At 37.4% G+C, this 13,670-nt stretch overlaps 1 pseudogene; it reads right to left on the bottom strand.

Annotated features, from left to right (window-relative positions):
• Positions 1–10,090: 10,090 nt before the first annotated feature.
• LOC103203327 overlaps positions 10,091–13,670 on the bottom strand; it is a 31,594-nt pseudogene continuing 28,014 nt past the window's right edge.

The following is a 13,670-nucleotide window of genomic DNA, read 5'->3' as shown; positions in this document are numbered from 1 at the left end:
ACAGAACAAGGGGATACTGCAGGGTTTAAAATCAGGAAGGGTATGCGTCACGGTTGTAATCTTTCACCATACTTATTAATCTGTATACTGGACAATTAATTCAAGAAGCTGGACTATACGAAGTAGAATGTGTCATCAGGATTGGAGGAAGACTCATTAACAGATAGCTCAACCTTGCTTGTTGGAAGTGAAGAGGACTTGAGCCACAACTTACTGATGAAAATCATAGACTATAGTCTTTAATATGGGATACACCTCAACATAAAGAAAAAAAAAAATGCAACTACACTAACAAGCAACATCATGATAAATGGAGATAAGATTGATATTGTCAGGGATTTCATTTTACTTGGATCCATAGTCAACACCCATGGAAGCAGCCATCAAGAAATCAAATGTCATATTGCACTGGGCAAATCTGCTGCAAAAGACCTCTTTAAAGTGTCAAGAAGCAAAGATGTCACTTTAAATACTAAGGTGCACCTGACCCGAGCCATGGTATTTTCAATTACCTCTTACGCATGTGAAAGCTGGACAATGAATAAGGAAGAACAAAGAAGAGTTGATACTTTTGATTTATGATGCTAGTGAAGAATACTGAAAATACTATGGACTGCTACAAGAATGAACAAATCTGTCCTGGAAAAAGTACAGCCAGAATACTCCTTGGAAGTGAGGAATGGCCAGACTTCATCTCACCTATTTTAGTCATGTTGTCAGAAGGGATCATTCCCTAGAGAAGGATATCATGCTTGGTAAAGGACAGTGTCAGTGAAGAAGGGGAAGACCCTCAATGAGATGGACTGACACAGTGGCTACAAGGATGAGCTCAAGCATAGCAAGGATTGTTGGGATGGCACAAGACTGGGCAGTGTTTCATTCTGTTGCACACAGGGTTGGTTTGAAAACCAAACAAACCAAACTAACTGCCATCGAGTCAGATCTGATTCACAGTGATCCCTCCTTGGGTTTCTGAGGCAGTATCACTACGGACGTAGATTGCCCCATCTTCCTTCTGAGGAGTGGCTGGTTGGTTTGAACCACCAGCCTTCTGGTTAGCAGTCAAATGCCTTAGGAAGTGTTGCTTGGTTGATTAAGTAACTTAAAAAAAAAAAAAAAAAAAAAACTCACTGCCATAGAGTCAGATTCGACTCATAGTAATCCCTCTTTGGGTTTCCAAGGTGGTATCACTAGGGAAGTAGATTGCTCCATCTTCTTTCCGAGGAGTGGCTGGTTGGTTTGAACCACCAGCCTTCTGGTTAACAGTCAAATCCCTTAAGCACGACACCACCAGAGCTCCTCTAAGGTTGGTATGGGTTGGAAACAAATCAACAGCACTATAATCTGAAAAATTGACTTTAGAGATATAATACTGATAATGTTTTTTGTTGTTGTTGTTGTTCTTGTTGTTAATGGCTGATGAGTTGGCCCTTAACTTATCACAACCCCTACACAACAGAGAGATAATATTTAAAGAACACAATATCATAATATGTTTAGACACAACTTGCCAAAGAGTGAAACTCAACCTGATCAGTTGCTGATCGGACCATTGTGATCCATATGGTTTTGATTAGCTGATTCTCACAAGGAGTTTTCTGGGCCTTTTTTTCCTAGTCATCTTATTCTGGAAGCTGGGCTATACCCTATTCAGTATCATAGCAAGATGTAAGCCTCCACTGACAGACACATGGTGGCTGCACATGACATGTATTGGTTGGGAATTAAACCTAGATTTCTTGCATGGGAGGTGAGAATTCTACCACTAATGCCTCACACATATATACTGCTTCAGTTTAAAAAACTTTTGAACATGGCATTCAGATTCATATATCCGTGACTCTGGTAAGACAACTGCCCTTACCTGACTGATTTCATTTACATCTGTTAAAATACAGTCCCTCTTCAAGGCCTAGCTCAAATATAACTGCTTCTTAAAACATTCCTTGTACCCTCCACCCTGCTTCTCAAATTATTAAATACTTGTAGCTTTCAAGACAAAAAAATTTAGCTTTAACTTATGTGACTTTGCCAATAGATGTTCAGTATGTCATGTAAATTATATTATTTAAAATTTTAACTTGTATACAAGTAACACAACTATCCCTCACTCTCTGAATCTAATTATTTCGTAAGGTCAGATGATGAAATTTTGGATTCAATCAACATAACAGTATCTAGAATTTAAAAAAATGAGATTCTGCTCCTTACTCTTCTCACTCCTACCATCATGTTCATCAATAAGAAATAACTGCCCTTAACAATTTGGTGAATAATCTCCCACATCTTTTGCTACAGACATATGAGTATACAAACTAGAGTATGTTTGCCTTTACAAAACAAAACATAAGTAGGATCATGCTTTATGAATTATTGAGACACCTATACACAGCCATGGTATGCATCAGGGCTGTATCGTTTCACCATATTAATTTAATTTGTATGCTGAGTGAATAATATGAGAAGAAGGGCAATGTGAAGAAAAGCAGGACATCAGGATTGGAGGAAGAGCCATTACAACCTGCAATACGCAGATGACACAACTTTGCTTGTTGAAAGTGAAGAGGACTAGAAGCACTTACTGATGAAGATCAAACACTGCAGCCTTCAGTGGGGATTACGCCTCAGCATAAAGAAAACAAAGAAATTCACAATGCGGCCAGCAAACAACATCATGATAAATGGAGAAAAGATTGAAGTTTTCAAGGATTTCATTTTACTTGGATCAAAACTCAACATCCATGGCAGCAGCAGTCAAGAAATCAAATAACATTGCATTGGGAAATCTGCTGCAGGTCTCTTGAAAGTGCTAAAAAGCAAAGATAGCACTTTGACAACTAAAGATGCCTGAACCAAGCTACAGTATTTTCAATTACCTCATATGCATGCAAAAGCTGGGCAATGATTAAGGACAACTGAAGAATAATTGATTCATTTGAATTATGGTGTTGGTGAAGAATATTGAATATATCATGGACTGCCGGAAAAACAAACAAATCTGTCTTGGAAGAAATACAGCCAGAATGTTCCTTGGAAACAAGGATGGTAAGACTTAATCTCATGTATTTTGAACATGTTATCAGAATGGACCGGTTTCTGGAAAGGGTATATACTTGGTAAAGTAGATCAATGAAAAAGAGGAAGACCCTCGACGAGATGGACAGACACAGTGGCTGCAATAATGGGCTCAAACATAGCAATGATTGTGAGGGTGGAGCAAGACCAGGCAGTGTTTTATTCTCTTATACATAGGATCACTATGAGTCGGAACAGACTCAATAACTTCTAACTATATACCTATACAGTGGTGCACGACATAACATCTGTTTGGGCAATGTCTAACTGCATATATGTCCTTGCTCCCAACACCAGTAAACACTATTAATAACTTGAGATATATACAGTGGGTTTATCAGAACAAAAGGGTGCTACTTTGTAGCATGCATAAAAATATGATTTTGTTAATTCTGTATTTTTATGTTAAAGATGTTTTAATATATCGGGAAGTATTTCTTTAATGCTTTTTATGCAAAGAATGGTACACAATATACTACATACTAAAACAAACATTTGACTGACTTTAGATCCTACTGAACTAAACTGTTCTGACTTACATAAAAATTTGACTTAAAGACAGATTTAGGAAAGGAATTTATTCATAATCCAGTAATTGCCTGTATAGAATATTGTGTTCACACAACATCCAAATCACTTACCATGCTGTTTAACAGAATGTATCATAGATAGTAAGAGACACATGATTGTATACACATGATTGTATGGGTTTGTTTTTGTATTTTAAAAAAATTAACAGGATCACCCTGTTGTAAGAGCTATTGGACCACCTGTGTTTTTGTTTTTCTTTATATTTTGAAACATATGTTTCAATAATGTAATTCACATGACATACTGAACATCTATTGTTGTTGTTGTTATGTGCCGTCGAGTGGGACCCAACTCATAGCGACCCCTCCTTGGATTTTCGAGGCAGTATCACTATGGAAGTAGATTGCCCAACCTTCCTTCCGAGGAGCGGCTGGTGGGTTTGAACCACCAGCCTTCTGGTTAGCAGTCAAGTGCCTTACACACTATGATGAAGTTAAATACTTTTTATCATGAAAGCTACAAATATTTAATAACTTGATCACATCATGTATTTTGACTTCTGCATTATACTTAATGGTATGATAATTAGCATTCATTATTTTGATCACTGCTGTACTAAAGGACACTACACTTAGATTTTGCAGTTTTTTTTTTTTCCTGAATAATGCCACCACAAATATCCTCATGAGTGCTTCTTGATAAACATATAAAAATTTATCTTAGTATTGAGACTAGAGTTTATGGGTAGTACAAATTGTTAGTGTACTTGTCTGCTGGTTAGTGTACAGAAAGGTTAGAGATTCTAGTCAAGCCTGAGGTGTCTTGGAAGAAAGTCCTGGTTATTTATGTCCAAAAAACCAGCTGCTAAAAACCCTATAGAACGTACTTCTACTCTAACACACATGTCATCTCTGACACACATTGTCAGAGTCAACTCAACAGTGTCTTGTTTTAGTATTGAGACCTATAAGTGAAATTGTTGGGATGAAAGATTACATCTTTCGTCCCAACAATAGGACTATTACTTATGTGTCATCTTCTTCAGAACTCAAAATTTATTACTTTATTTCTTACTTGATTTGTAAATAAAGAAAGTATTTTCTGACATCAGTCAGAATGTTACTTTCTTTTTACTTCTATTTTCATGTGTATGTCAAAGTTTACATTAATGGTATTAAAGTATTTATTGAGCACTTCTGTGAACCAGGTTCTGCTTAGGCTCTGGGATCATTGGTAAACATAATCAATAAATTATCTCTCCTTGAGGAGCTGTCATTCTGGTGATGGAAACAGATAACAAATAACTAAAAATGTATTATATTTAATGATACATGAATTGAAGGATAGTTAAAGAGGAAAACATTGCAGAGCATTAATTTAAGATGGAATTGTTAAGAGAGGTATTTCTGAGAAGGAATTGTTTTAGGGGAACTTGGGGGGAAAACCCTGCCAAGAGTACTCCAGGCAGAGGGAACATCTAGGACAAAGGTCTAGGGGGTTAGCAAATAGGAAATGATGATAGGGGTTAGATCATGTAGCATTTTAGGGCAGGGTAAAGCATTCAAATTCTATTGTAATTGTGGTGGGCAGCCATTGGAAGATCTTAAGCAGAGGAGTATTACAGTTTGGTTCCCAGTTTTAAAAGATACCAGAGACCAGTTACAAAGCTGTTACTATGTTCTAGGTGGAAAATGATGTTTGTTCAAATTATGGTGAAAGTAGTGGAGAAAGATATAAGAAGTGGTTAGTTTTGAAGATAGAAGCCAATGTGTGTGTCTATTACATTTCTTAGCATAGTATACCACCACCCGTCTGTCAATTTGTCATACTACAGTGGCTTCTGTGTTGCAATGATGCTGAAAATTATTGAACAATATCATTAATATTACACACAAGTAAAATTTTGCTGAAGATAATTCAAAAACATTTGCAGCAGTATATTGACAGAGAACTTCCAGAGATTCAAACCAGATTCAGAAGAGGACATGGAACAAGGGATATCATTGTAGATGTCAGATGGATCTTGGCTGAAAACAAAGAATATCTGTTTTTCATTGACTATGCAAAGCATTTGACACTGTGGATCATAACAAATTATTGAAATTCAAGTTGAATTCAGAAGAGGGTGTGGAAGAAGGGATATCATTGCTGAAAGCAAAGAATACCAGAAAGATGCTTACTTATGATTTATTGACTATGCAAAGTCATTCTACTGTGTGGATCATAACATTGCAAAGAATGAGAATTCCAGAACAGTTCATTGTTCTCATTAGAACATGTACATAGACCAAGAGACTGTGAATCGAACAGAACAAGAGGATACTATATGGTTTAAAATTGAGAAGGGTGTACATCAGGGTTGTATCCTTTCACCATACTTATTTGGTCTGCATGCTGAGCAAATAATCTGAGAAGCTGCACTATATGAAGAAGAACATGGCATCAGGATTGAAGGAAGAATGATTAACAACCTGGAATATGCAGATGATACAACATTGCTTGCTGAAAGTGAAGAGAACTTGAGTCACTTACTGATGAAGATCAAAGACTATACAGTCTTCAGTATGCATTACACCTCAACATAAAGCAAACAAAATTCCTCACAACTGGACCAATAAGCAGCATCATGACAAATGGAGAAAAGATTTGAAGTTGGTAAGGATTTCATTTCACTTGGATCCACAGTCAACACCCATTGAAGCAGCAGTCAAGAAATCAGATGTCATATTGCATTGGGTAAATCTCTTGCAAAATCCCTTTTTAAAGAGTTAAGTAAAGACATCACTTTGAAGATTAAGTTGACTGACCCAAGCCATGGTATTTTCAGTCACCTCATTTGCATGTGAAAGCTGGACAATGAATAAGAAAGACCAAAGAAAGAGTTGATGCCTTTGAATTATGGTGTTGGTGAAGAATACTGAATGGACTGCCAGAAGAATGAACAAATCTGTCCTGGAAGAAGTGTAGCCAGAAAGCTTCTTGGAAGTGAGAACAGCTAGACTTCATCTCACCTACTTTGGTCATATTTTCAGACGGTATCACTCTCTGGAGAGGGATATCATGCTTGGTAAAGTGGAGGGTCAGTGGAAAAGAGGAAGACCCTCAAGGAGATGGATTGTCACAGTGGCTGCAACAATGGGCTCAAAAGTAGCAAGGATTGTGAGGCTGGTGCACCACTGGGCAGTGTTTCATTCTGTTGTACATAGGGTCATTATGAATTGGAGTTGACTCGATGGCATCTAACAACAAAAGCACAATGATGTTGGAAGCTATGTTACTGGAATTTCAAACTATCAGGGTCTCATATAGTAGACAAAACAGCTTTCAGACTGAGATTGACTAGGAAGAAAGGCCTGGCAATCTATTTCTGAAAATAAACCAATAAAAGCCTTATGGATAACAGTAGAATATTGTCTGATAATAGTACTGGGAGATGAGATCCCCAGGGTAAGTGAAGGCACTCAAACTATACAATAGACACCAACATATCAATGATCATGAAGATGATATAAGACTGGGCAACATTTTATTCTGATATACATAAGGTCACCATCTGGTAAGTAACAACAATAAACAATAAAGCATAGAGTAGCATGGACAATGGATACCTTATTTAATGAATGACTACTTGGGGATAGACATCTGAGGAGAGATATCTAAGCAACCACAAAAGGTCAATGATATATTTGTTGCCATGAAATACTGATGTTTAATTTACCAGTAGTTGTTAAGTTCATGGAAGATGCTAATATGCTCTGTAGTCCAAGCTTGAAATTTCAGTTTGTACTTCACTGTTTATCCAATGTGATGCTGAAAGAGATCATTTCATTCAAGGTTAAAGATGTTATGCAATGGGAAAATAGGGTGGGTGTTACCTTTAAGATAATCTCTTTTCCTGTCATTGCTTCCACTTGGCCTGCTAATATTTGTTCCGTTATAAATACCTTTTCTAAAACTCAAAACCTAAAGTTTGGAGGGTCACTATCATTGTAATAATGTTCACTGAGGAACACATATGGAAGCCATGAGGTATGTAACTTATTCTCTGCACACTCTTTCATTATTCAAGATATTAGGAGATTATAGGACTTACTCCTTTTTGGTTTTCTAACTCCAGGACTTTGCACATGCATTTCTCAACACACATTTCATCATTTCTTAAGCTGAAAAAACTGAAGAAAAAAAATTCAAGCCTCAATTTGCAATGCTGAAGAATTCTTTGGACAAAATATTGATTGATGCAGGAAGCATACAAAGAAGATGGAAGGAATACACAGAGTCACTGTACCAAAAAGAATTGGTTGATGTCCAACTATTTCAGGAGGTAGCAGATGATCAAAAACCAATGGCACTGAGGAAAGAAGTACAAGATACACTGAAGGAATTGGTGCACTGAAGGAATTGGTGAAGGACAAGACTTCATGAATTGATGGAATACCCACTGATATGCATTAATAAATGGATGCAGGGCTAGAGGCACTTACTCCTTTATCCCAAGAAATTTGGAAGACAGCTACATGGTCAACTGATTGGAAGAGATCAATATTTGTGCCCATTCCTAAGAAAGGTGATCCAACAGAATGTGGAAATTGTGAGACAATATTATTAACATTACATTAATTTTCTTCCTGAGGATAATTCAGGAATGATTGTAATATTATACTGACAGAAAGCTTCCAGAAATACAAGTTAGATTCCTAAAAGGACATGGAACAAGGGATGTCATTGCTGATGTCAGATGGATCTTAGCTGAAAGCAAAGAATGCCAGAAAGATGTTTACTTGTGTTTTATTGACTATGCAAAGGCATTCAACTGTGTGAATCATAATATTGTGAAGGATGGGAATTCCTGGACACTTAATTGTTTTTTCTGAGGAACCTGTACATAGATCAAGAAGCTGTTGTTCACACAGAACAAGGAGATATTGCATGCGTTAAAATCAGAAAAGGTGTATGTTAGATTGTATCTTTTCACTACATTTATTCAATCTGTACGCTGAGCAAATAATCTGAGAAACTAGACTATATGAAGAAGAACGTGGCATCAGGATTGGAGGAAGAACTATTAACAACCTGCAATATGCAGATGAAACAACTGTGTTTGCTGAAAGTGAAGAGGACTTGAGCCACTTACTGATGAAGGTCAAAAACTATAGCCTTCAGTATGCATTACATCTCAACATAAAGAAAACAAAATCCTCACAACTGCACCTATAAGCAACATCACAATAAATGGAGAAAAGATTGAAGCTGTCAGGGATTTCATCTTACTTAGATCCACAGTCAACACCCATAGTAGCAGCAGTCAAGAAATCAGACGTCATATTGCACTGGGAAAATCTGCTGCAAAAGACCTCTTCAAAGTGTTAAGAAGCAAAGATGTCACTTTAAAGACTAAAGTGCACCTAACAGAAGCCATAGTATTTTCACTCACCTCATATGCATGTGAAAGCTGGATAATAAATAAGGAAGGGTGAGGAAAAGTTGATGCCTTTGAATTATGGTGCTGGCTAAGAATACTGAAAATACTATGAACTGCCGCAAGAATGAACCAATCTGCCCTGGAAGAAGTGCAGACCGAATGTTCCTTGGAAGCAAGAATGGCCAGAATTCTCACCTACTTTGGTCACATGGTCAGAAAGGACTATTCCCTGTAGAAAGATATTATGCTTGGTAAAGTGGAGGGTCAGTAAAAAAGGGGAGACTCTCAATGAGATTGATTGACACAGTGACAGCAGTGATGGCCTTGGGCATAGCAGGGATTGTGAAGGTGGCACAGGACCAGACAGTGTTTCATTCTGTTGTACATCAGGGTTACAATGAATCAGAGGTGATTAGATGGCACCTAACGCACACAGAAATAGGACTTGCTGAGAATAAGTTTTCTTTTTTGGATCTCTTATTCCCCAGAAATTAGCTACGGCACAATAGATCTGTGTTTCCTTTCTGGGAAGCAGCTGGCATGCAAGTGAAATAACATGTCCAGTGTAGCCAGATCTGAGTCTATATCCTGGTTCTGCCACTGTGAAAACCTGGGTAAAATACTTCACTGCTGTGCTCTGTTTTCTTAGCTATAATATCGTTGCAGTCATCCCTAATTTTGAGTGTTATTTTTATGTGAGATCATGTATGAAAAGGAACTCAATGTGTAGTCTCTTTGCTTCTGTCTCTTTCTTCCTCCTACAGGAGTAGTTGTCAGATGTCATTTTATTGCTTATCAATATTGCTGTGTTGTGAGAACATAGAAGGGTGATGGCTTCCATGGCAAAGGCTCAACATGGTGCTATTTTGGATGTAGAGTCTTGGACATGCAAGAGTAGCCAAAGTAGCCAAAGATGAAATGAGCTGATGGGTTTCTATGATTAAGCCAGAACCTGAACCAATGTAAAGGTATATGACCTGGGAAAATTAGAAGTTACAGCGGTCCACATTATAAGTACATTTGGCTCAGTCTACTGAGAATGGAACAGGACTGACCCTCCATTCAGATGCTAGTTTTAACTCGGTTATACTTTTTCTCCTCTTGAAACTGGCACTTTATTTTCATCCTTCAAATAAAGAGCAATCATTTGATTCTGTAATATAAAAACTATAATTGCCTTTAGGAAAAGGATTACTAAACTTTCTGTACCTAGTGTTTATGCCTTTTATAAGCACAGTGCTTCTAAGAGAATTGAATGTCTTTTTGTACTATGATGTTTTTGTATCACTCTTCCTGAGTTCTGTTCTTTAATGTCTGGGAAACTTGTTTTTGTAAATTCACAGAAACTTGACAAACAGTATGAATTTGTTCTCTGTTTTATTGTTGTTAGTTGCCATCAAGTTGGCTCTGACTTATGGCAAACTTATGTATGAGGTTCTCTAGGCCCCCTGTCTTATAAAGATGAGCAAATCCCAAAAGTGATTTTGGATTTAATGCTAACTACCTTTCTCTGTGCCAGGTACCATTTCTTTCTAAGGAAAAAATTTACAGGAAGGAATGGGGTTGGTGGGAAATCAGACACAAATAACTGGGGCAGCACCACATATTGGAGGTTCATCCATCTACAAATGGACACTCTTATTTACTCTAACATTTGATTTTGCTGCTGTTTGCATGCAATATTGCATTTGAATTCCAGTCATGGCATCAAAAAGGACAATAGCAAAAGACCTGGTGCTCCCTTAAGCATTAAGAGCCAAAGCATGAGGAGGAAGAATTTAAATGTGGAAAAATGAAGCTAGAGAGAAAAGCAAGAGTCAGATGGTAAAGGGCTTTGAGTGGCAGCCTCAGGAGTTTAAACTTTATTCTGAAGAAATTTCAGGAAGATAATGGGAAGGCATGGTAGGCTAGTAAACCAGAAGACAGTACTTTCAGAGATATATGTTTCAGCAAAATTCTTCTTGGAGCTCTATGGAGTCGTGATTTGAAGGAATAAGGCTCGAGGCAGAGGGGTGAGTTGGATGCTTGTGAAAAATCCAAGTGAAGAAAAAGGAAATTTGAAGACAGGCCAAGGTAGTGGGAATGGAAGATTGGGAAGGTTTGGGTGAATGAATGAATGAATGAATGAGGAAAATGGGGTCATAAACAATGGCAATTGGAAGAAAGGATTAATTAGCTCTTTTCAACAATTTTCTAATTAATAGATGGTACCATGCTAATAGAAACATTTTCATGTAATATTTTTTCAAGGGTATTCAGCTTGGTTGTGGAGACACTATTGCCTCTGGACAGAGCTCCTTTTCCATCCTCCTCCCAAACATTGGTTTATTATCATTCAGAAATACTCTTCAAGAGATTCTGTTGCTGAAATACCAAATTTTATTCAAATCAACAAAAGGAAAATTAAAAAGAGAGATAAAATGTTATTCATTGATCATAGTTTTGTTGTTGGATTATTCAAGTGTATGAGACAATATTCATCTCATTGTAAATATGTCATTTATAATATGAATATAAATGTATATCATTTGACTGACTAGGGTTGAATCGCAAACAAGACAATATTAAAAACACACCAACAAGTAACACATGATTGAGGCCCAAATGGGTGATGGTGACAATAATGTCCAACAGAGAATGACAGGTATGTAGCTGGAGTGGTCTATGACAGTTCTAGTAGAATTTTTATATATGGTGTTCTGTTCACCTAGTGTCACTCTGACAGGAATATAGCACAAATGGGATGGCTTGAACAGACAGGAATGTATTTTTATAATTTGAAGGCTTTAAGTCCAAGTTCAAAGTGCCAGTCTCTAGGGGCTGGGTGAAAAGCCCTCAACCTTGGGCTTCAGTTCTGCCTCCTGCTCCTGGCCCACTGGAGCTAGAGACTTTTCTTCATGCAGACAGCTGCTGGCTGCTGAGGCTGACAAGCCCAAGGTTTATAAGTAAAAAGGCACAGTCCCTATGTTACCAAACCACACGGCAGGCCTTTGATTCAAGTCCATTGAAAGTCCCAAGATTGGCAGAGCATGGCAGGCTGCTGAACAATGACATGGCTACATGCAGGATTCAAGTGTGCCATAAGCTAGACACTGTTCCCAAAGCTGCTACTTATATATGGGAAGCAGACCATATACCCAAAGGCAGCTACTCAGCTGCTCACAGTACATTCCCACCATGGAGTTGATTACCAATCTCATCGTGGGGAATACTACATCTAGCTGCCCAGCCACTCAACTAGGTCTAGCCAAGTTGACACACAAACTTAACAACCACAGATTGAAAGGAAGAAGTAGAAAACATGAAGATATGGAAGAACAGGCATATTTTAGAGTAAAAGGAAAAATGGAGAATTGCAATCTCAAAAGTACATTGGTGTCCAAAGATAAAGATGATTTACATCTTAAGAGTCAGTTTGAAGTCCTGGGTTTGAATTCCAGAACAGTTACCTGTTAACTATTTTTCTTTGGGGAAGAAAGCTTCTCTGGTCTTCAGTTTCCTCATCTATAAAATGTGATGAGTAATGATTACCCCTTAGAGGTTTTTTGTTTTTGGCTTGTTAATAAATATTACATGTATATATATATATTTGGGAGCTCTGGTGGCATAGTACCTAAGGCATTTGACTACTAACTACTAATCAAATCCATCAGCCACTCTTTGGAAGGAAGGTTGGACAATCTACTTCCGTAGTGATACTGCCTTGGAAACCCAAGGAGGGGTCACTATGAGTCGGATCCGACTCGATGGCAATGGGTTTGGATATATATTTTTTTCTTTTTTTGGTAAAAGTTTACACAGCAAATTAGGTTCCCATTTAACAATTTCTACACATGTTCAATGACATTGTTTACATTTGCCACATTGTGTCAACATTTTCATTTTTACCATTCTGATTGCTCTGTTTCCATTTATCTAGCTTCCCTTTCCTCCCATGATCTTCTCATCTTTGTTCTAAGCTAAATGTTGACTGGTCTTATGCAGATTTTTTTTTTTTTTTTTTTTTAAGGAGCACAGTAATCATGGATGATATTGTTTATATTATGAGCCAATCTTATTTAGCTGAAAGGTGACCTCTGGGAGTGATTTCAGTTCAAAGTTTAAATAATATCTCAGGGTGATAGTCTAGGGGTCTCTCTAGTCTCTACTAGTCTAGCAAATCAGAAATTCTTTTTTTTTTTATTTTTCAAGAATTTGAGTTTTTTCTACAATTTTCTCTCATTCTATCCAGGACCATTTATTTTATTCCTAGTCAGAATGGTGGGTAGTGATAGCTGAGAGTCATCTAGTTCTTCTTTTTTCAGGATATATCAACCATGGTTTACATAGATAATTTAGTCTGGTAGAATGGTTTCTTCTTTGAGACTTTTGCTTTCTTTTTTCTCTTTTGCTCCAGATGAGCAGACACCAATAGTTGTATCTTAAATGGTCACTCACAAGCTTTAAGACCCTAGATGCCACTTACCAAACCAGGATGTAGAACATAAATTTTATGGATTATCTTGTGCCAACTGACCGAGTTGTCTCATGAGACCATAGTCCCAAGATTTCTAACCCAGTTAACCAATCCTGTGAGGTGTTTGATTTTGTCTGGGAAGTATCCATCACTGTGCTCTCATGTACTTTATTTTATATATATATA

This window comes from Orycteropus afer, unplaced genomic scaffold (genome assembly GCF_000298275.1).
Source record: "Orycteropus afer afer isolate SDZICR_OR568_19922 unplaced genomic scaffold, OryAfe1.0 scaffold00212, whole genome shotgun sequence".
Classification (NCBI taxonomy): domain Eukaryota; kingdom Metazoa; phylum Chordata; class Mammalia; order Tubulidentata; family Orycteropodidae; genus Orycteropus; species Orycteropus afer.
Note: the sequence above shows the minus strand (reverse complement) of the source record. Positions and strands in the feature narration are given on the sequence as shown.